Genomic DNA, 25,012 nt, shown 5'->3' with positions numbered 1-25,012 from the left:
CTGACAGTAATCCTCTTACTTACATTCTAAGCTCCGCAAAGCTTGAAGCCATAAGTTATCGATGGCTATCAGCATTAGCCACATTCTCGTTCGATCTGACCTATAGATCAGGAAAGCAAAACCAAGATGCCAATGGGTTATCAAGACGTCCCCATGGCAAGCTGATTAATGATGTGGTGTCACAAAAGGAACTGGAACGAATACAGCAATTCACCGCCAAGCATCTGAGTGAAGACAAAGGTGTTGTCCTGGACTGTGCTGTTGTATAAGCTGTGTGGGACAAGCATCTGATTCAGCACGGATGTGGAACTCCTGTTGCTCTAGTGGAGTCCTTGGCAATGGAACAAGAGGCTATACCTTGTTGTTTTGCTCAAGACCTGATTGAAGATGAGTCTGCAGTGCCCAGTTTAACTGGTATAGACCTGCAACATGAACAAAGAGAAGATGTAGTACTGAACCAAGTTATCAGCCACTTAGAAGAAGGCCAGATGCCATGCCGACGGTGAGGTATGAATGCCCAGACTTGCCCTTGTTGTTGAGGGAGTGGAACCGCTTGGAATTGAGGGATGGAGTTCTGTACAGACGATGACAGTTGGACGATCAAACAACTTACCAATTGGTGTTACCTGTTAAGTTCCGTGCAATGGTGCTGGAGAGCCTGCACGATCAGATGGGCCACATGGGAGTAGATCGCACCCTTGACCTTGTCCGTTCTCGCTCTAATTGGCCAAAGATGAGTACTGATGTTGAGAGGAAGATTAAGACCTGCGAATGGTGTGTTAAGTGGAAAGCTTTGCCAGAAATATCTGCCCCCTTGGTCAACATCCAGGTTACACGGCCCCTTGAGATGCTCTGTATAGACTTTCTTTCCATTGAGCCAGACCGAAGTAATGTCCAGAATGTACTTGTCATGACGGATCATTACACCAAGTATGCAGTTGCCATACCCACTAACAACCAGAAAGCCAGGACTGTGGCTAAGTGCCTTTGGGATGGATTCATTGTCCACTATGGTTTCCCGGAGAGGATACTAAGCGATCAAGGAGCTGACTTTGAGTCCAAACTTATTAAAGAGCTTTGCGAGATGGCAAAAATTCACAAAGTACGGACAACTCCTTATCATCCTCGGGGTAATCCCGTAGAATGCTTCAATAGGACGCTTCTAAACATGTTGGGTACCTTAAAGGAACAGGATAAGTCGCATTGGCACGACTTTGTGAAACCGTTAGTGCATGCCCACAATTGCACAAAAAATGAGACCACTGGATTCACGCCTTATGAGCTCATGTTTGGAAGGCAACCCAGACTGCCAGTAGATTTAGCCTTTGGGCTACCTGTAGAAAAACCTGTCCATGAGTCTCATTCCAAATATGTCCAAAGTCTCAAAGACCGACTTGAGGAGACTTACCGAATTGCCACTCAAAATGCTTCAAAGTCTGCAATGAAGAATAAGGACAGATTTGACAAACGAGTGAAAGAGTCAACTCTTGACGTGGGAGATAAAGTCCTAGTGAGGAATGTCCGAATCAGGGGAAAACATAAACTCGCAGACAAATGGGAGCCTACTATCCATGTAGTAGCAGAACGAGTAGGAGATCTGCCAGTTTATAAGGTTCATCCACATGATAATGATGTTCCAGTGCGAGTATTGCACAGGGACCTCTTATTACCTTGTGGTTTCCTTGCTTCTCCGGAGGAAAGCGTTCCAGATGCAGAAAACATCTCCAAGCCCAAGACACGAAGCCAAAGAAAGAGAGAACTGTTAAATAAGAAACAATCGGATTCAGAGGATGAAATTTGCATATTCAGTAGAATTCCTGCTGGAAAAACAAAGATTACTTATGCATATGACATCGCAAAGTCAAAAATGGCTGATGGAAAAGAAAAAGACTTGCCTCAGAGATCCTGTTTACCTCAGGAACCAGACTTACCTCGTGAAACAGAAATACCTCAGACTGTAAACAGTCCAGCTAACATTCTTCCACTGGATGAATGTTTAGGAGAGGAGATCGAAATGCATGAACCCCACAGATCCTGGAGTACAAGAACTTATACCAACAGAAAGCGAAATTGAAGGAGACTACTTACCATCATCCCATCCAGCTGTTGATGAGGAGGAAAAGGATGTATCCAAGGATGCACAGGATCTGGAAGAAGAAACGGAAAAAGTTAATGCATATGCAAACCCAAGTGCAGATCATAACCTAAGACGATCAAACAGGGTACCAAAACCTCCAAAAATATTCCATTACCCAGAGTTGGGTAATCCCCTTACCTCAGTAGTCCAAAACTTGTTCCAGTCCTTGAGTGAGGCAGTGGTTTATTCCATGAGTCTTGCTGATTTACCAAAAGCTGACTTAATACTGCCCAAGAGTAACTGAAGGATCATGTTAAGGACAAAACGCGAAGAGACTTGCTTACCTTTAAGAGGGGAGGATGTAACCTAAAAATTATTATAAAATAAGGAATACATTTAAGAGTGTTAAAATAATAAACTAACCAGAATTAATAATAAAAATGTAAGAAATTATAAAAGTAAGTTAGTGTGATGATTGACTTTTTAATTACTGTCCAATTAAGTGAGGTTTGTTGAAGTCCCGCCCCACCACGTTAGTTGCAGTATGCGAGAAGCCATTTACTTTTCTCTGAGACTAATGATATTAGCAGCAGCATAACTTTGAGCAAGAGCTAAAAACAGGAGTTAAAGAAGATAAAATTACATATATGCTTTTATTTCTTTGAATTTTGGTGAGTACACATTTTGCACTGTGTAAACAGTCATATATGCAATATGTATTTGAGTGAGAGATAATGTGATACTGATGAGTTCTGGTTTATTACAAGTTAGAAGTGGTTTGTTGGCTAAGCAGTAACATGTATGAGTTGCAAGTGTTCATATTGTATGATGATGATGATATTTATTGTTTAATTAGATGGCGTAATGTCGACTGAGTTGTTGAATTACAGTGAAAGTTTTACTGTTAAATGTTTAGCAGGCCAACAAATGCTATCTGTACTTAATGTTGCCTGTGTATATATACAGGTCAGGTTTTTTTTATATGCTGGAACTCCGATCATTTCAATCTGAGGACGATGCGAGATGGCGAGTCAACCCACATGAGACGAACGCTGAACAGTTGAATCTAACCCAGGAACCGGGTAGGAAAATTCCAGTTACCTGCTAGTTCACACAAACGGAGCCACATTTTTTTGTTTTTTTTTCTTCGAGAGATCGCTCAAAGGAGTGTCTTTGTGAAGACGGAACTATTATTTTTTCGTACCACACTGAGTTTTTGCAGAACCGGAGAATCAAATTTTTTTTCTTTTGAATCTATTGAACTGAACCATTTTGAACCGAGTCACTGGAACTGAATCTTTTTGAACTGAGATTACTGAATCGAACCAAATTGAATCTTTGCACTGAAATCTTTTGAATTTAATTTATTGAACCAAACCTTTTTGAATTTTATTTACCAAATTGAATGTACTTTACAGAGTTATTGAACAGAATCCATTGAATCAATATTTCCTGAATTGCTCTTGTAACATTTTGATTTGTTATACGAGTGCAGTCTATCTAAACTCTATAGTTATTGGGTGCACCCAGATTAGTCCATGCATAATTCATAAATTGTAATTTGATTGAGTTTTTTTTGTCATTACGAAGTGTCATTCAATTGAAACTGTGAATACTGTGAAATATTTTTTTCTTTCACTTTATTCTCTACAAACAACCAATTTATTTTCAATACAAATTTATTTCCACACAAATTGAGCTGTTTAATTTATGCCTTCCGAGCTGAACCTATTGGCCTATTGATATTAATATATTGTCAGTGCCTGTCAATCGACACAGGTGTTACACTCGGTAGAGGAAATCAGAACACAATTTCTTTAAAATAATAAAAAGACATGAATTAACATGCATTTTTAAAATCACCGATACATTTTTAGTTTTCAAGATTTTTTTTAACTTTGTATAAATATGATTCTCAACTATGTTATAACAGAGTGATTCAATATAGCAGTTTTCTTTCTGCAAAATGTGTGTAAAATGGCCATAAATGGGTTTTCTCATTATATATAATGTATCTATAAACTAAATCTAATTTGCATATTAATGTGTTTTGGGGCAACATGTAATGAAAAAAGGAGTGTAATAATTGGAGTTATAATTGACAGGATTTTCATAATAATATATAAAGTCAAGTCTGCTTTATTGTTATATATAATATTTCATTGAATACTGAAATATAATTTATTTCCCTGTTCATTTGCTATGTCTCCCAAAATGCGTAATGAACATGCATTTAGTCCCGGTGTCCTCATATGAGGACATGTATGAAACGTCAACGTCCTGTTTCATAACAGAAAGTCAGTTTGTTTGAAAATACAGTACATGCAGTGATATTGTGAAATATTTTTACAATTTAAAACAGCTGTTTTCTATGTGAATATACTGTGATATCAAAGCTGTATTTTCAGCATCATTCCTCCAGTCTTCAGTGTCACATGATCTTCAGAAATCATGAAAATATGATGATTTACTGCGTGAGAAACATTTAGAAGCAGAGAGTTCAAAAGAACAAATGTCTTTTGCAACATTATAAAAGTTTTGTAACATTAAATTGATTGCATTTAAATTGATCAAAAGTGCACTAATGCATCCTTGCTGAATAAAAGTTTCTCACAAACACATAATTAAAACATGTTTCTATGGTAGCTTCAGCTTGTGTGTGTCAGATCCTCTCGTATCTTTGGAGATCATTGTGTCTGGCCTGGACCAGCGCCAGAAGTACTGTTGTAAAAGTGAGATAAGCAGCCGTTTCTGTTGTCTTATGGTTGGCAGGATTACATGAACTTTCACTCAGAGCTTCTTTTAGATATCCGCAGTCAGCCGTCCAAAGACAGATATCAGTGATGACTTTGACATCATATATTGTTTCTTCTGTGTTCGTCTTTATCACCAGAGTAGTTTGGATTTAAAATATCCAGACTGAAAGATGACTAACTCATTGTCATTTGACTGTGTGATCACAGCCTCTAGTGGACGGTTTTATCCTTTCAACCAGAGATATTCTTTTAAACCGTACAGGTTTCCAGATGTCTGTGTGCGTCACTAATGAAGCATCTGCTCTCAGTTTTTGACACTTGGCCTTGACCTTGTCTCCGACTCCGTGTTTGTGTGTTGAGGTGCTGACGTGTGACGCAAAACAAAGGAAACCTGTGAGTGTCTGACAACTTCCACTTTCCTCCGTTCCCAGCATTCCTCAACAGGAAGGAATGATCTGCCAGAGCCTGGGTTTCCCCAGCAGTGTCAGTCTGAGTGTGTGCACTGCCATTAACATCCATACTGCATTATTTCCCCTGATTCAAGTGGTTTGAACTCTTAGACACCAACTGAACTTGTATGTTCCACAGCTTGACGTCAGAAGTAGAGGTCTTCACGGGTCCAAAAATTCGTGCCCGAACCCGAAAGAGACCCGTAATGTACTACACCGAACCGACCCGGACCCGTCTAATATTTCAAAAACTGGACCCGGACCCGTGTAGATCCGAGAAATGCCTACCAGGACCCGACCCGGACCCGTATATTATTTAAAATCTGGACCCGAACCCGCCGGGAAGACACAGACCCGACTGGACCCGACGTTCACATATTCCACCTTAAATTACTATTACAAGTCAATAAACCTGTTGCGAAAAATAAAGCTTTTTGTCTTACCTAATTTAAAGAGGCGTAGTATCTCTTCCTTGTACCTGCCTGTGATGCATTAATCCTCCGACAAGAAAGTTATTCATGTTATTCCTCTCGTTATTCCAAGTCCAAGCTGAATCCACTCATTATTTCAGCTTAAAAATCCACTTGATGTCACGGTGACGGATGACAAATCCTACTGTGCACATGTACATTCTGACTCGAGTTAACTCGCATAACTTCGACTCTTTGCCCTTTTGAACTATAATAACGATAGCTCGTACAATGCCATGGCTGCTGACGTTATTTATTTGCTATCATCTGATCTCTGTGCTCTCTGCTCTGCATCGAGTCTGAATCTAACCACTAAAACTTTAAGATTAAACGGTTTATTTATAATATTATAAAAATGGGAGAAAATGTAAAACGCGGTTTGGCGGTCGAAGTGTCCCTCACTGGTTGCCATATAAACATGAAACGCGATCGAGACTGCACATGCGTGCTAGCTGTATCAACCTAAAATGCTTTAACGCAATTTGAGCGTCATAGAAAACATTAATGTGACAGTTCACCTCAGATTGTGTTGCTGATTTGAAATATATTAAATATGAGTGTGTCAAGTCTTTAAGCATTAATACCGTGCGCGCTCTGCTTCTAAAAGCAGAGAGAGAGAGAGAGAGATCGATCACTTTTTTTGGCTCACTCTTTTCTTTTCCTAATTTTACAAGTTGCAAGTTACAAAAAACACAAGCAGTCTTTGATCACGGCCGGGTGTTCTCCGAGTCCGATGATTCCGATCGCACGGGTATTACACACAATGTTAAACAGACCCGGGACCCGAGGTAATAGTTTCGGACCCGACCCGGACCCGGCTGATGATTTAAAATATAGACCCGAACCCGTACGGGTCCCGGGTCGGGTCCGGGGTCGACGGGTCTCGGGTGCACTGTGAAGACCTCTAGTCAGAAGCTCAAGAACCCAGAGAACGAGTCATTTTTTCAAGCTTGATTGCAGTGAAGACGAAGTTTTGACTTCTGAAACTTACAGTATATTTTTATAGTAAAATTAACTGTCGAAAAATAGAAAGTATAGGTATAGCTTTTTTCTGTGATGTACTGTACATTCAAGTGCAAAATAAATGTAGGGTAGGGTATAATATAATATCTGTTTACTGTATGCAGCTAAGTGACTGAACACCAGTCGGTGGGGCCTATAGTGTGATGATGTATAACTATTGGTCGATGTCTTGCCCTGGAGGCTGTCATATGCAAATATATTTGCACTTTTGATGTCACAAATCCCCCATTCTAAAAACAAGCCTGTTTTTGGAGCTTGATTAAATAAATATCTGTTCATAATGAGAGGAAAGATTCAAGCTGTGAAACATGCATAATGTTTTAATAGAACAAAGACCTCTTATATGTCAGAAGATCAAGGCAAATTTGATTTCTCATTCTCTGAACCCTTTATACAGATAAAAAATTAAAGATGAAGCATGCAAAGATTAGCGTTATCATTCAGATCAGTAGAGATTCAGATCAAGATCAATAACTTGCATTTAGAAAATAGATGCTGACCTTAAAGAAAAATGCTGTTGTGAACTCTAAATGGAAACAAAAACAAAAATTGAGCATTTGAAGACAAAACACATGGATATCCTGTCAGAGTGAATTTGGAACAGTAACAATGGGCCAAAACAATGACAAGTGATTAGAGGAGACACACACACACACAAACACTGAAAGGATCTCACACATGCACTTATCCAGAGTCTCATCTGCTCAGAAATGAGTGTGTGTTTGCTTAGCATTACTTCTGTCCATTCACGGACCGTAGATAGACATAGTCTCTCAACAGAGTCCACAGCACAAATAACCAGATCAGCAGAGTGTTTATATGTGTTTGTGAGAATGCATGACCTAAGAGGACTGGAATGTTTTCAGGACATCCAGCTTTTGGATGCCACTGATGGTTACCTCTCTTTGAACTGAGTGAAACAACCTCAGCTGACAGTCCATTCAGCTCCTCTCATACACAGAGAGAGGATTTTTACTGTACATCCATTCATTGCATGTTATTCATAAAACACAAGAAGAATGAATTTCCAAGTAAATCAAATTCAAAACAATTTTTACATCAATTATTGCATTCAGTTCAGTAGGACAATTTGCACATGGATGGATTCACAAATTTGCACTTTCAAACTGCTAGATAGGGCGGCTTAATTTGTGGGAAATATCTAATTAATTATTCAGAGAGCCTGAAAACACTGACAGATCATATGCTGCTCAAGTACAGTATTAATGAATAGTGATATGCTTCACTCTGAAACATGCAGTGCATTCTGTATATTTATTTAAATCATGTAATTCTAAGGTCATGGGTTAATTAATATTAAATTATGCTAAGATTTAAAGGATGTGCTTTGAAATCAACAATGCATATATTTATATGAAATCAGAATTTAAGAATATTATTATTAAATATAATTAAATATTTTCATTTAGTAATAATATATATAGGCCCAATGAAGGATTAAATTAGAGTGCTTGTAGCCCATGGAGACATAAGTTTAAAGAGATTATTAAAAACAAATTCACTTTATGGTTACTGATGCTCATTATACTCTTCAAAAAGCAGCAATATATCAAACCACTATATATCAAAACTATACTTAAGCTTCCTGATTGTCAAAATTTTCATTTTGCACACTCTGGACTGTCATCAGAGAACCTTGTGAGTATACTGGGATGATTTTAAACACTAATGAAAGAGTTCATGTGTTTACTGGACACTTTTTGATGCGTTAACGTACGTACGTACGTGCGTGCGTGCGTGCGTGCGTGCGTGTGTGTGTGTTTTTTTTTAATTTGCGGTGTCTATGTGTGATTGAACACAGGAAGCTCAGTCCTGGTCAGACTCATTGTCATTAAAGGAACACTCCCATTATTTTGAAAAATAGAGTTTTCAAATCCATTCAGCCGATTTTCGGGTCTGGCGTTAACAATTTTAGCTTAGGTTAGCTTAGCATAGATCATTGAATCTGATTAGTCCATTAGCATCTTGCTAAAAAATCACCAAAGAGTTTCTATATTTTACCGAATTTAAAACTTGACTTGACATTGTATACTAAGACCGACAGAAAATGAAAAGTTGTGATTTTCTAGGCTGAGATGGGAATTATACTCTCATTCTGGCGTAATAATCAAGGAACTTCGCTGAAATACCATTGGTTCAGCGACGCAGGGATATTACACAGCGCCTGAAAATAGTTCACAGCTAGTTTGTGTAGTTACAGCAATTTTAAAACAAACAACTTACTCCAAACTTTTGAACGGTAGTGTATTGTATGTAAATATGGTGAGAAGGACAATTAAATGTAGAAAAAAAAACATAAATACTTATGTTGTGTCATGATTTTGGAGATCCTCTGCCCGTGGAACCTGTTGCTTAGAGCTTTGATCACTAATGTATGCGTGAATAAGTGCAGGGATTGGCCGGACCCTCATGAATATGAATGAGGGATTGTCTCAGGCAGGATGCTCATAGTTCAGGGTGAGTTTGGTGGAAAGGATGGGCGGCACACGCACAGTATCCAGTACAGGGAGACCGTATGTGAGTGAGGAAGAGGAGCAGTAAAACCACAGACAGACTGATAGACCACAAGCCAAACAACGGAAGACAAGAGACAGAGAGACAGGACAGACCTTCCTGAAGATATTCATCAGTCATGACTTCCAGATCCATTCAGCAAGAGATCACGATTCTGAAAGGTACAGCTCTAGTCTGATCAGATTTAGTGAACGTTGTTAAAAAGAACATTATTGTGTATTTGATGTATTGCAATGTGTTTATGTGGTTTAAGGTAAAACACATTATTTTCCACATACTGTACATTATTGTTTCTCCTCTATGCCCCACCTTTCTGAAACATGTACATTTTTACAAAGCTTATAGCTCTGAAAATTGAGGTGTGCTCTGATTGGCCAGCTATACAGTGTGTTGTGATTGGCTGAATACCTCAAGCGTGTGACAGAAATGTTACGCCCCTCACCATACTGTGATGTGTGTCCCGGCTTGATGAGACGAAACCAATAAAACCCATTACAAACGAGCCATTTGTTGCATCCAGTGGGGACATAATTACTGATTATATTGACTTATACTGTGTTTTTATGTGTTGCGTGTCGTGCAACATAAATCCATGTCTGCATTTGTGATTAGAGAAACGACAAACAACAAGCTCTACTCTACACTGGTCAAAACTCGTGCTTGAATCATCAGTGACAAACCCTTTACATATGAAAACATACTTACAGACTGTGAGTCAGAAACACAGACTGTCCTTGACAAGTTGGAACTGCCCCACTTTATAGAAACAGACTTTGAGCACAGACTCACTGTAGTCTACTCTCTCAGGTTCAGAAAACAGTCCTCCGTGAAATGTTCTACACACATCTGAATATTTGGGTTGAACTGTTCTGAAACAGTGTTGTAGATACAACTTAACCCCTGATTTCTAGTTGTGTCCTCTTTGGAAGGACAAAAGCTTTCACTTTCACAATGAAACAGCATCTCCACAACATGGTGGCAGCAACAATACTACAGCGAGAATAAAAGTTATGCTGCCTTTCTTTGCGTGAACATCTGGGCGGCGTTATGCAGATCTTTTAGGGGTGTGTTTAAACGAGGTGTGGACGAGTCTTACCTTTTATAAAGAATATCTCTTTGGGTTTGAGACTTTGTTCTTCACAACTTTACAGATCTTATCTATTCAAGAACAGCTTGTAAAACTTGAAATCACATCATATGAGCCCTTTAAACTCTTCAGTCTCAAGTGTTCGGGATTCCCTTTCTAGAAGAATCATGAAAGAAGCTTTGGAGGTCAGGTGAAGGTTTAAATCATTGTTACACTACATACAATGTCAGATACATTACAAATATTTCCATGTTAATGCTGTGAGAGATTGTTTTGGCTGGACAGGGAGGGGCGTCCGGCTGTGGCATTGTTTCAGAGCGACCGGAAGTTCACACAGACTGTCTTTCTATGTAGCTACATTTTGGGGATAAAATTGTCCCCAGAGATGAATGCAATGTTTTGCGAGAGAACAGAACTAGCTGTGCTTATTTTAATCTTCATGGTGAACAAAGATGTATCATTCATACAGATGCTTAAAGGAGCTGAGATGGGATATTCTATAAAAATGGGTATTTATGTTCAGTAGAAGCTATACAGTGGTTTATTTCACACTGTAAATGTCCTGTCAGAACTTTTATTCAAACTTTGCTTTGATCGATAGCATCGCAATTGCTGGCGCTCACGTCTTCGTGGAGCATGTGAGGATTTTCACGCAGCTTTCCTCATCCCACAGGTTTACGTGAAAAAATTGATCATCGATTTGGTTTATTCTCGTCCTTTCAGCTCACATAAGGGCGTTTCAGAGCACGGCCAGAATCTGCACAAACCACCGTGTCACAGAGGACAGTTCAGTTTTCTCTCAGCACACATTCATTATCGAGCGTCTGTGAATCTCGACCCTCACTGTGAATGTCTTCTTGCATATGAAGTCATGTCATAGTGCTAAAATTAACCATGACAGCACATTCCTCATGCTTAATAGTCAACTATAGACCTTTTCTCACTGCCTACTCAACCTTTGTTTCTTGAGCATCAGATCAGCCTGTTAGAATGATTTCTGAAGGATCATGTGACACTGAAGATCATACTAGAGGAAGCTGCAGTGATTGCAAGAAAATCTTAAGGGTCCCTCTGGATATTGAGCTGAAGATATTTTTAGATCAGCTTCTGTGGTTTCTGAACTCTACAGTGGTGTCTTTAATGTTTTCGTAGGGTGTTGCTATTTCTTGCCCCTTAAACACACACACACACACACACACACACACATGCTGCTCGCTCACGTCTCTCGTCATTGACGCTGACTCACACTGCCAGACATAGCAGTTCTCTCCGAGCGGGAGGGAATCCCAGGGCTTTCCTGTAAGTTTGCATTGGGAAGTGCACATTCTTTGACTTCCTGTTGGCTCCTCCCCCTGTTTTCCACAGACGTCATGCTCTCCGATGAAGCCCACAGATGACTGCATGGGTTCATGTTTTGCACCTAGAGATGTATTACACTCCACCTAATTCTTCAGCAATGCAGTTTTCCATCTGATGACGACAATTTTTTGAAATCCTAAAGACTCTCCTCTTTCTACTATGTTAATAACTTCAGCAAAACTTTAAAACCAACAAAATAGAAATGAAAAATAATACATGTATATTAAAAAAGGCCTCTTATACTAGCTTTCTCTATTCTTTTTAGTCTTATATAATAAAAAGAAACATTGAGACATGTTATAGCACTTGTATATCATTGCCCTTTGGTTGTTTTTGATTGCTTCTATCGTCCCTATTTGTAAGTCACTTTGAATAAAAGTGTCCGCTAAATGTATAAATGTAAATGTATATACTGGTTTGAGTTTGGTGTAGGTTTTCTAGGGCTAATCAGTATAATTATTTAACAATTACAAAGTTATTATTTCTGGCATTTAACAGAACATTTCTGTGGGTAATTCTCACACTCTTAACATATTTTTGATGCGGTCTGAAGATCATATCTGTTCTAAAAATCTATACATTTGATATGAACTCGAATAAAATTCCTGTACTACTCTCTGGTGAATGACTGACTTGTTGAGGTGAAAAGTGGCTTTAGTCTCAAACCTTTCTCTAGTAGAGACTATTGAGCTGTGAAGTCAAAGACAGCAGACAGGACAGAAGAAGTCATTACATCATTCTACTTTTTTTTCAGTTTCTCTCAATGGAAAAAGATACTTTTGAGTCAGTATGATAGTTGCTTTTATAATTAGAGGCTCACAGGTCCTGCTAACCAAACCCTGACTCCTTTCTAGATGACAGAGACTCTGGTGGTCTTAGAGCCGGAGCCCAGAATGTGACAGAGTCGCTGTTCTTGGTAAACATGTAGTGATGTTGTGCAGACGCTGTATGTGTGGTTAGTATTCAGCTTCAGACTCACATCAGTCTGGTCTGTCTTCATTTCTTCTCTCGTCCAGCGGCCTAGAGTTTCCTCGGTTGTTGTTTCTCTGCTGTAGACACTAACAGTTATTAGCCCTCCACAAGAAAGCACTTTATTCACGCATAAATTCTGGATTATGATGAATTTTAGATTATTCATGAAATCCAAAAAAAATTAAGAATTTCATGATTTAAATTACAACTTAGCACTAATTACTGATAACTAAAACTATATAAAAATTATCTTTGGTAATTGAAATAAAGCTGAAATAAAATATAAATATTAGACGAAAAGCTTTAAATATTAGCCTTGGCAGAGGCTAATATTATAACCACTAAAATTACTAACTGGTTATAAATAAAAACTAGGGTGACCACCCGTCCCGCGTAGCGCGTGCGCGCACAACGTTTGAAGCCCAATTCATGCGTCCCGCAAATTGAGACTGTGTCACGCAAAATCAATGCTTGCACTGAAAACCCTAATAAGTTGACTGAACTAAATTGATTGAGTAAACTCGTTGCCTCAATTTAATTGAGTAATGGAGTCTCCCAAAGTTTTGTTTGATATTTATAACAGGCACCAAGAGCAAAATACTTATTTTGAAGATGGACAAAATGAATGCATTTGAAATATTTTGATTAAAAGAATCAAGTACTCACACACACAGACTTCTAGATTTAGCATATGCATCACAACAACGGTGACAAACAAAAGAGCTCCATAGCACAAACTCATCCTTATTTTACAGCCTTTTTTCTTCTGATTGTCACCATTGATGTGATGCATATCCAAAATCTTGATGTCTGTTTGTGACGACGTGATCTGTTTTCAAAAAGTAAGTACATTATTTTATCTACTAGGTTTCTATCCATAAAAGTGAATCCACAGTTGCAGCAATACATTTTATTTTAACTTGTCACCATTACAAGCAAGATGTGCATGCCTGATCTCAACTCTCATTGCCACAATAACAGTGTTTTACAACACACAAGTTACAGCAGCAAGAGACAAGCCAACATCAGCAAAGAGCTGATAACACCTGAGCTCATTTAAGTTTGTCTTTCTTCACCACAAAAACAGTGTTTTAAAATACACCGTTACAGCAGCAAAAGACAAGCTTACACAAGAAGTAACTGGACCAAGATCACAACTAAACCAAACACTTTCCACCACAATGGTGACTTCAAATGTATAAAGTATCAACATTTAAACCTCTGTTAATTCTCAATAAGAGCTTCTCTAGATGTCTGACAGAAATAAAGTCACAGAAAACCTTGTAAGGAGGATCTGTGAACGTCTATATCGGACGTACAGAAGACATAAAAAACATTTTAAAAAAGACATCATAAAACATTCTGCCTCCTCAGTGGACATCTTTTCAACGTCTGCAAAGACATAAAAAGATGTCCACTGGACGTAACTTTGCCCAATGGATTAGGTTGATGTTAAAATACGCAAACATAGTAATTTTTTGTTAAGTTTACTCAAAAAAGCGCTTGCGATAAGTTGCCTTATTTTTTTTAAGTTGACACAACTTTTTTTTTTACAGTGCAGTATAGGGGTTGTATTTTCATAAATATTGTGACATTTTGTCAAAAGGTCAAAGTTTAAATATGCTGTTATTTGTTTTACTTCAGTGTGCAAAAAGTGTGCGGTCAAAAATAAGAACATAATTTTCAGTTAAATTTACATGTTGAGTTAACTTAAATATATAAGTACACTTGAAATTAATACCAAGTTAAGTGAACATAATCGTTTAAGTAAATTAAATAAGCACCAAGTTTGGTGAACTGAGTGATTTAAGTATAATCTACAAAAGCGTCAAGTTAAATAAACTTAAATATGTAAGTTTTGGGAGACTCCATTACTCAATTAAATTGAGGCAACGAGTTTACTCAATCAATTTAGTTCAGTCAACTTATTAGGGTTTCCAGTGTATTGGTCTAACGAGTTAAGCAGTAACGTTAGCTGCCATGTTCTTTCTCTCAAAGGAAAACGATTGGGCCACTTCATCAAATACTATAAGTTGTCGTTTCAATAATCATACCATATCAAAATCACGTACCACAAGGATAACATATTTCACTAGTAGAAATCATGCAAAACAACTTTATATCTACATAACTTTACTCACCTAACATAATACACTAAAAAAAAACGTCATCTTGAAATGTAGTTCAGCAAACCAAACAGACCAAAAGGACGAATTTTGTAATCCACCAATCAGTGCTTTTGTTCTCTTGTTGCTAGGCAGAATTCCTCCCATGGCCAATCACATTAAAGGAAGAACAGAGTGACTTTGAGTTTTTCCAAAGGATTACTCATGATTTTGAGCTCACAACACTTGAAATCTTAAGTTTATGCATTTTGAAGGTAAATTAGTTAAATTAACTCATATTTTTAAGTGGCAGGGCCAAAACGCAAAATTTTAAGTAATGTTTAGTCAACATTACTTGATTTTTTTAAGTCAAGACAACATTAGGGTTTACAGTGTGCTCAAAAAAAGTTGATGGCTCTATATCCTCGAGCCCCAGGCAGCCAAACGAACATTACTTGACAGTTCAGCACGCTACTGCGAGAGCGAGCGAGCGAGTTTGACTGAGAGATGAAGTTTACATCTTTATTATTTCTGTTTTAACGTTTTTGCTACATTATTTATATTAAAATATGTTATGTAGGCAATAACTCAGTTTACTATTTGACTAATTTACTGAGGTGGCATCGTTGTTAACTTACAAAAATGATAATTTGGTGGATAATTTACATTTTTCCGTTAATAACAGGTAGTATTCCGATGTAAAATTAACAGTCGCCTGTGGACGCTCAACAACCATCTTATCTGAGCTCAAAACGCTGCTTGAGCAAGTGTCAAGATACTAAAAGTAATAAATACATAATTATGAACGTTTATGTGTGTTTATTTTTGTTCTCAGTACGTTATTTTAATAGCAATTAATGATTTTGAACATTAAAGCATTACAATATATATATATATATATATATATATATATATATATATATATATATATAATATTATTATTATTATTATTATTACTATATACTATCGATGAAACCACAAAGCTGACGCGGGAGGTATGTATAACTGCAATATAAAGTAATTTTGAGTATTATTGCTATTAGTATTATTTTCTAAAATTAGGTAGATGTAATATAAAAGTACACATGGCAATGTTTTTGCAACAGCTCCAAGTCTCACGCGCAGTGTAGGCTATACGTCACTGTCCGAATCCGTTCACTTATTTATTTATTCACTCCTTCCTGTAAATTCTGTCATGAGCATACATCAGCAATTACACATGTTTAGGGGAATAGGGCATTATTAATATACCATGTAAGGTGGTATGTGCTAGAAATGGGTAAACCACTATCAGTGAGTCTGCCCATGGGGTGTCCCACATTGTCCCTCAGAAACGTACCCCTTGTCCCCCCTTGGGCTTATTAGCAGGTCACCCTAATAAAAACTAAAACCGAAATGTCTTTGTATTTCAGTTTTTAATACCCTTTAGTATTTTTAGTGCTGCAACCAATTTAATTTAGCTACCAAGGTAAACATTTTTGTTTTATTTTGTGCTTTATTTCAATTAACAAATGCACTTTTTGAGTAGTCTAGCTGATTTATTTTATTTTATTTTAGTCCTAACCAGCTACAAACACAACAACAAACAGCCAGCCAGATGTGTGGTTAGCTGAGCAGGTTATTTTCTCATTGCTCCGGGTATCTCCTAACACACTTTATGAGTTTTCAGTTTGTGAGAATACAGTTTAATCAGTCAGTAATAAAGAGTCATAATTCATTCAGTTTTATTCTGCTGTGCTGTGAAACATCGCCCTCTTCTGCTCATTCAGTTCATCTCCAGTCATTCACAACGCAAAATACCATGGTAAAAGCTCAGTTGTGTTCATAAGTATGCGAGTGAGTTTGAGAGGACTTCATACGTGTGTACGAGCATGTGTTGTCTGTGTGTGTTTAGTCTGTTACTTCTGAACTCAAAGAGGACAAAGGCAGGAAGAGAGCACGGGGCGCATGTGAAGATTTACAGATGTGTTTATTTGTGAGGACTCTGTTCTTTCGAGATGAAAGGCCCACAGTTTGCTGTGTCAGAGTCTGTGTGAGTTTACTAGACACACACAATTCAGGTCTTGCAGTCTCTACTAATGATCTCATGAGCTGAATCAGGTGTGTTAGATGAGGGAGGCCTCTGTAAATCACACTGTATACAGACACTACTAAAACATTTCCTGTGAATAGTAATGCTCTAGAGTCCTTCAGTTTTACTGTGACTGTAATCCAAAGTAAAGGACACATTCCTGAGTAATGTAATGCTTCGATTATAACAGAATAATAATTAGAGTAGCATCACTGAGTGCTCTGTGAAGAGAGCTGCTCTTACTGTAATTGTGTGAAGTGTGTGTAGGGAAAACACCGTTTAATCAGCATTTTACCTCAGTTATGGTATCGGTACACAAAAATGATCAGAAATGTCAAATAAATAAACAAATACCATATACCATTCAAATGTTTGGGGTTTTTTTTTTTTTTTAGCAAAATATATTTTTATATAGCAAAAGTGGGAATATTGTGAAATAGTATCATAATTTAAAATAGCTGTTTTCTATGTGAATATATTTTAAAATGTCATTGATTGCTGTGATCAATTCAGCATCATTCCTCCAGTCTTCAGTGTCACATGATCTTCAGAAATCATGAAAATATGATGATTTACTGCGTGAGAAACATTTCTGATTATAATCAGTTGTGCTGCTCAATATTTTTGTAGAAACCGTGATGCAGTTTATTTTTCTGTACTGTAGGCTATTCACAGATGAATAGAAAGTTCAAAAGAACAACATGTATTTGACATTTTTGTAACATAATACATGTCTTCATCTTCAGTTTAGCTATTGGAATTATAGAAACGGTGATGAAATCAGTTATTTTAAAGCAGTATTTTAAAGCTTTATGGAAAGCATCTGTGAAATGATTTAGTTTCGGTAAAGACAAATAATAACCATATTTACACTTCTGCTCTCACTATGAGAGTCTGTGAGGCGAGCTATGCTCCATTATAATATTACAATGTGTTGTATCTCTCTCTGTTGTTCCCCCGTGTGATGCTGATTTGGGCGGTGGTAAAGTATTGTTTATTAGTTTATTGAGTCTCTAAAGATATCAGCAGTAAATCTTATGACAATGTTAATGAATGACAGGGATTATAATATCATATAATGTCTCTTTGACCGTCACATCACTTGCTCTGTGTTTTAAAGCAGTGACATTAAAATAGGAAACATTCATTAAACACTCATTATTGTGTCATTATGTACTGCGATGCAGAGATGACACATCTGACCTTTGACTGAATGTAATTGCTCTGTGCAGTTATTGAGTGTGTGTGCGTGTGATGGGACCAGAGTTACATTTGGACACCAAAGGACTCAGATCTTGAAGTTTATTGCTGTTTTACTGATACACCCAAAGAGGCTCTCAGCCAGTGATAGTGTGGGAATATCTGGTGGGAGGAGAAACACTCACCTGGAGCTCTGGAAAACAGAGACGTGGTCGAGGAAAACAGCGTTTAACTAGAGTGAACTAGAGAACTCAAAGCGCTGGAGGATGGATCTGTTCTGCTCCAGTAAAGGTAGGAGATGGCTGTGTTGGGTAACAGGGTGGAAGTGTACACTGCAGGTGATCGTGAAGCACAGATAACACACTCACCCGTGTCACGTGAGACTGGCTTTGATTTCTAACAAATGCCTTGTCAGAATAATTCAGTGTTAGTCTAGCTACAGTACAAGAACTTAACCCAGAGTTATTCATCAACACCACGACACCTGTGTTTTGGTTTAGAAAAATGTATTGGTTCTGTTTAAATGATAAACTCAATTAGGCTTACTGGAAATTTGGGTTAAATAACTATAACCAAACCGGCTTTTATTACAAATGAATGTGCTCTGTGAAGAGAGCTGCTCTTACTGTAATTGTGTGAAACATCTGCTGGATGGGAAACGGTGCAGTGATTAAACCAGTGAGTTGTTCTAGTTTCACCCTCAAACAAATCGGCCAAGCAGAAAAACTTACCGGCCGATGCCGATATTTGAAGAATGCCAAAAATCGGCCGATATATCGGCCTTGGCAATATATCGGTCGACCACTACAAAATGATAAAACATAAAAAAAAATAAAAAATTATTAAAAAAAAATATGTATTTATTTTTTATATACTAATGCATTTGAATTGCGTATTATTCTTCCATCCATTTGGATCCATAACTCAGTTTTAGCATAAACAAACTAAAAACTTAATGTGATGCATATTTGTCAGTCACATTTCTGTATTAGTACTATTAAAATTAATGTGTTTTAAATATACAATATACAATCCAATTGGTTTCAGTCTCATATATTTCAACTAATTGAAAATTGCTTGTTTCATAAATATCTAGATCTATTTGAATTTTTTTTTTAATACTTTTTAACCAAATAAGTTTAATTTTCGCAATAAACTGATTTTCATCCCAATTAATGCATACATATCATATTGGAAATATGATTGTTCAAATAAAATCAATTAGATGCAAATAGTTATTAATAATAACGTAGTGCTGAAACCTGTTTGATTTATGTATGACTGACGGACATGCATCACGTTAAGCTTTGTGTGCAGTTCAAATGTATAAATCTGAAATATTTGTGTGCATAGACTGCCAGTCAGATATTTAGGAAACAAAAGTTAAAATTTAATATTTCTTGTGATTTTGAAAACCTTTTAATCTAAAGGCGTCTTCTTAAATTCTTGAACCTAGCTTTGTAGACAAAATGAACTGTTACGTACAGTAGCAGTTTAATTGTTTAATTAAATTCGTAAATAATTGATGATTTGGAGCAAATGATGAAATAAAATCTTCATCACATGCTTGTCATACACATTCCTCCTTCAATTGTGATAACATTTAATATTTATGCATTCAGGAGACACTTTTATCCAAAGCAAATTAAAGCGAACCCATGACCTCGGTGTTCCTCTACTGTTTGAGTGACATTTAATAACAGTTAAAGAAGCGCTGGCTGATGAAAGTCTGGACTGAGCACAGCTGGACAGACGATGCAGCCGCTCAAACACAAGAGAGCTTGGATTTGCTGCATGTTTTATTGCTCACTACACAATCCTCATAGTTGTATCAGTTTTGATGTCTTGGTCAGTGTGAGTGCAGACGTTTGACTGCTGGTGATCTCCGGTGATCCATTCAAACAGGTTGACACACACATACTGTGACCTCATACACTCTCACATGCAACGCAGATAATGGATGCTGTTTATAAGGAAATGATCCGAATCATTACAGCTGAACTCTCTGTTCTGTGGTTGTGTGGTATTTTTGGAAATGAATCGTCCGTTAAAAGAGCCTCTATAACTGTCTGCTTCTGACTGAAGCTCTCTGTTCTGCTCTGACATCTCACTCTGAGCCCAGAGCTCTCTGGCATTCACTCGCTGTCGTGTCAAGCTCTTGAGCTTATGGAAATATTCAGATGAAAGATCTTGTGTTTAATGCTAATGCCAGCTTGCCATTTAGATGTCCCTCTATGACCTTCCATGTCTTTTAGTGTAGTGTCCCGTCCAAAACATGCCTAAGAGTTGTCTTCTGTCCAGCTGTCAGAAGGATCATTCAGTATTTAAGGGTGTCTCTGTGCATAATGAAAGATTAAAACATGATATACAGTCAGCCGGATGATATCTTAAAATAAGACTCAATTACATGGCTAACAAAAAGAAGGAAATAAATAGATGTGAAAAATTGATTTATGATTATCTTATGTGAGAACGAGGCATTAAATGGTATAAGAGACTTTGCTAGCACAGCTACAAATATGAATTTGTTTTAAATGAGAGTAAATTATGCTTATCTGTATTACGTGCAGAAATAATACTTCGAGTACATTATAGGCTTTTATGCAACAGGTATTGTATAGATGTACTAAATAAGCATTTGTTAGGATATGTTGGTAATATGTAGACTGTTCAACAGTTTGGGGATTTTATTCAGCAAAGATGAATTTAAGTGACAGCAAAGATGTATAATGTGACAAAAAAGATTTCTGTTTAAAATAAATGCTGTTCTTTTGAGCTTTCTGTTAATCTGTGAATCCTGAAAGATAAATGATACCACAGTTTCTACAAAAATATTGGGCAGCACATCTGTTTTCAACATTGATAATAATAAGAAATGTTTCTTGAGCAGTAAATCAGTATATTATTCTGATTTCTGAAGATCATGTGACACTGAAGACTGTAGGAATGATGCTGAAATAACAGCTGTGCATCACAGAAATAAATTACAGTTTATAATATATTCACACAGAAAACAGTTATTTTAAATTGTAATAATAGTTCACAATATTGCTGTTTTTTCCTTTATTTTTAATAAAATAAATGCAGCCTTGGTGAGCAGAAGAGACATCAGAAACATAATAGGCACATATGGATAGTGATGGTTTCTGAGCTAATCAAATATACAGTATAAGAGTGTCTAACAGTCCCTCATCTGTCTGTGTGCTCAGTAACACTCAGCGCTCAGCAGGTGGCAGTGTTTGAAAACACACTTGTTCTGCACTGAAAGGAATTCTGTTGTAATATATCAGAATCTCTGTGTGTCTGTGACATGGATATGAATTTGCCCTGAGGTCTGTGTGTTGGCACAGATGTCCTGTACAGTGGAATTCACTGTTGAATCTATTGTAATTAGATGCCACATATCCACAGGCTGTGATCTAATGTAGTTTTTCTTTGTGTGTTTCTCTTTTTCAGGTGAGTTGCAGCACTATTTCCTTCATTTTGCTGTCCTGATGAGCTGGAACAACATGCCTCTAGCACAAGTATTACACACCACGGCTCTCATAAGCCCTAGAAAACAATCCTCAGCTACATTTTACACTCCACTGAGCTCAAAACACTCAAAGGTGGCAGCTTTCAAAGACTATTCTCCATAACAGTTGCTCTACTATTCAGATGAATGTGAGCCGCTGTAGTTCTGGGTGTTGACTCTTGAGGGAGGGTGTGGTAGGGCTCTTTTGTAGCGATTGACATTGTTCTTCAGCACATACAGGTTCAAGGCCTCTGGTTTCACAGCCGGGTTAAAAACGTCTCATCCGCTAAAGAGCGGCCAGGTACATTATTGCATTAGATTATCTGCCTTTCATCGTCTAAGGTGGAGTTTATTTTCATAGTTCTCTAAAGAAACCCCCTCTGGACTGTAACCTGAGAGGGCGGCACACCCACACACACACACACACACACACCCATACTCATAACGTCAGGTTTGTGTTATGCCATTACCAGCGAGTAGCAGAAGCGATCATGTTTTCTTAGTAGTTTTTTGTCTTAAGCGTGTTTGTTCACAGGTTCACTTGTTATTTCAGAAATTTTCGTTTGCTTTACTTGACTTCGGCTAGATGCATAATGTATGGAAGCTTGTTTCCACCACAGGATTAAAAAAAATAATAAATAAATGATTGAAAGAATGAATGAATGAAAAGGGTAATTCAGATATTTTTTCCTTGCAGTTCTGAGAAAACAAAGTCCGAATTGTGAGATATAAACTCAGACTTTCAAAAAAAAATTTCAGAATTCAGTTTACATCTTTTTCTCACAGTTGTGAGTTTATATCTAGCAATCTCTCTCTCTCTCTCTCTCTCTCTCTCTCTCTCTCTCTCTCTCTCTCTCTCTCTCTATATATATATATATACATATATTTTTTTTTTTTTTTTTTTTTTTTTTAATCCTATAGCAGAAGCATCTTTTCATACGTAAAGTTGTTGCATTATTGTTAATGGCAAAATGCCACGCTTATTAGACTGCCACAGTATTAAGTAATTATGATGAGCATATTATAATAGGCCAATTTGTTTATACACACTAATGTAGTTTACAAAACGACTGCACACTTCTGATTCTATAGTGAACACACACACATACATTTAGTTTCGAGTAATTCCGTTATATCTTAGAAAAAGCAAGCAGTTATTCTGAATTCAGCTTGTTTGTTTGTACAGAAGATGTCGCCATTTTTTTATTGCATGAAAACTGTGCTTTTAAAAGCCAATATGTCAGTAGGAATGAATGTCCAGTGGAAAATATGATCTACTGTATATGAGGTGCATAGAAGCACATTTGGGCAGCTTTCAGAGATTTCTCGCAGCGTTATTGAGGGCTGTTTAATGTGTAACAATAGACTGAGGGAGAAATGATCACAGAGCTCCTGATATGAGATAACAACCTTTGTGCTTTTGTTTGATTGGATGAGGTCTGCTGTTTGGGAATTAAAGGCTTTGGCGTGCCGCACCACACCCGTCCCGCCACACAGATCCGGACATTCAGCTGGGTGTTCACTGGGGTGTGAGAGGGAATCCTTTCCATGCGGGATGAGACGAAAACAAAATGATATTAATGAAAGTAACATAGTGTGCTTTATGAGTTACAGAGAGATCATAAAGTACTCCACGCTCTTTGACTTGGGCAAGGTTTTGGATTGATTCACTCAAGGAATTTCATCTAGGCTGGACTCATCTGGAGGAGATTTGCCTCGGTTGTGAGATAGATGGCAATCTCACAGGAACTGACATAAAAGAGCTGGCACTATCAGTTGCTTTCTTATCTATCATATAATATGTTTTCATCAGGACGCATGATCTGGTCTGATAAATGAAAACAGCTGTTGGTCACCTGATGCAACTCAGATATCAGAACGTGTTCACTTTCACCAGTGTTGCACAAATCAAATGCATAGCACAATTCCTGTTTTATGAAATGAAATGAACAAGTTTATATTATAGATAATAGTAATAATAATAATAATATTGACTATTAATATATAAATATTAATTTTTATGTATATATATATATATATATATATATATATATATATTTGAATTTATTTGAAATAGAAATCTTTTTCAACATTAGAAATGTCTTGACTGTCACTTTTGATCAATTTAATGCATACTTGATGATTTAAATTATATATATATATATATATATATATATATATATATATATATATATATATATATACTTACTAAGTGTTACGGATCACTCGGGAGGCTGAGGAGTAACAGACAGAATGGTTTATTGAACAGACACAAGCAGAGGAGCAGGTAGTGTAGGGTGGAGTGAGGGATGGATCCGTGCAGGCTGGGTGAAAACGTCAGAGGAGGAAGGCGAACCACACACACGCACACTGGGGATCTGGATATTCGGAGAATCGCTGGAGAAAGGTAAGTAGAAGAAGAGTTAGTCCTTAGAGTTAGCATACAGGTAAGACCTTGTCGCGAACGAGACCGGACATCGATTGAGTGCGTGTGTGTGGTTTTTATGGTGCTGAGGTGATTGGGTGGTGATGAGGATCAGGTGGATGTGCTTAGTATTCTGGTGAGGGCGTGCGTAGTGATTGCGTGGAGGTGGAACCTGGCGTGTTTGTAACAGTACCCCCCTCCCCACGGCCCGCTCCTGAGGGCCGAGGACCCAGACGACGTGGTGGACGTCCTCTTCCCCTGGGAGCTGGTTGGTCAGGATGATTGCAGTGGATGGTGTCGAGTAATTTAGGATCCAGGATGTCGTTGCGTGGGACCCAGGAACGTTCCTCTGGACCATATAATTACCAGTCCACTAGATATTCCAGTTGTCCACCACGCCGCCGGGAGTCCAGGATGTCACTCACTGCATAGGCTGCGCCGTCGTCTAGGAGGAGTGGAGGGGGGGCTTCCGTTTCGCCAGGTTCTGTGGAGGGAGAGACAGAAGGATGGTGAGGTTTAAGGAGAGACACGTGGAATGTGGGGTGAATCCGGTATTCAGGGGGTAACTGGAGTTTGTACGAGACCGGATTGATCTGCTGGATGATGGTGAATGGGCCAATGAATTTGGGACTTAGCTTGCAGCAGGGCAGACGCAGGCGGATGTCCCGGGTTGAACTGGGGGCCTCGGTCCGAGACAATATCCTCTGGGATGCCGAAGTACCTGAAGACATGATTAAATAACAGTTCAGCCGTTTCCATGGCCGTGGGTAGACCCTTCAAAGGAAGAAGACGACAGGATTTAGAAAATCTATCCACTATGACAAGAATGCAGGTATTGTTATCTGAAGGAGGAAGATCGGTTATGAAGTCCACCCCTAGGTGTGACCACGGGCGATCGGGAATGGGCAGAGGATGGAGCTTGCCTGATGGAAGATGGCGAGGGCTTTTGGATATGGCGCAGCTTGTACA

This window comes from Carassius carassius, chromosome 15, assembly GCF_963082965.1.
Source record: "Carassius carassius chromosome 15, fCarCar2.1, whole genome shotgun sequence".
In the NCBI taxonomy this organism is placed as follows: Eukaryota; Metazoa; Chordata; class Actinopteri; order Cypriniformes; family Cyprinidae; genus Carassius; species Carassius carassius.
The sequence above is the reverse complement of the archived record's forward strand: the minus strand, read 5'-3'. Positions refer to the sequence as shown.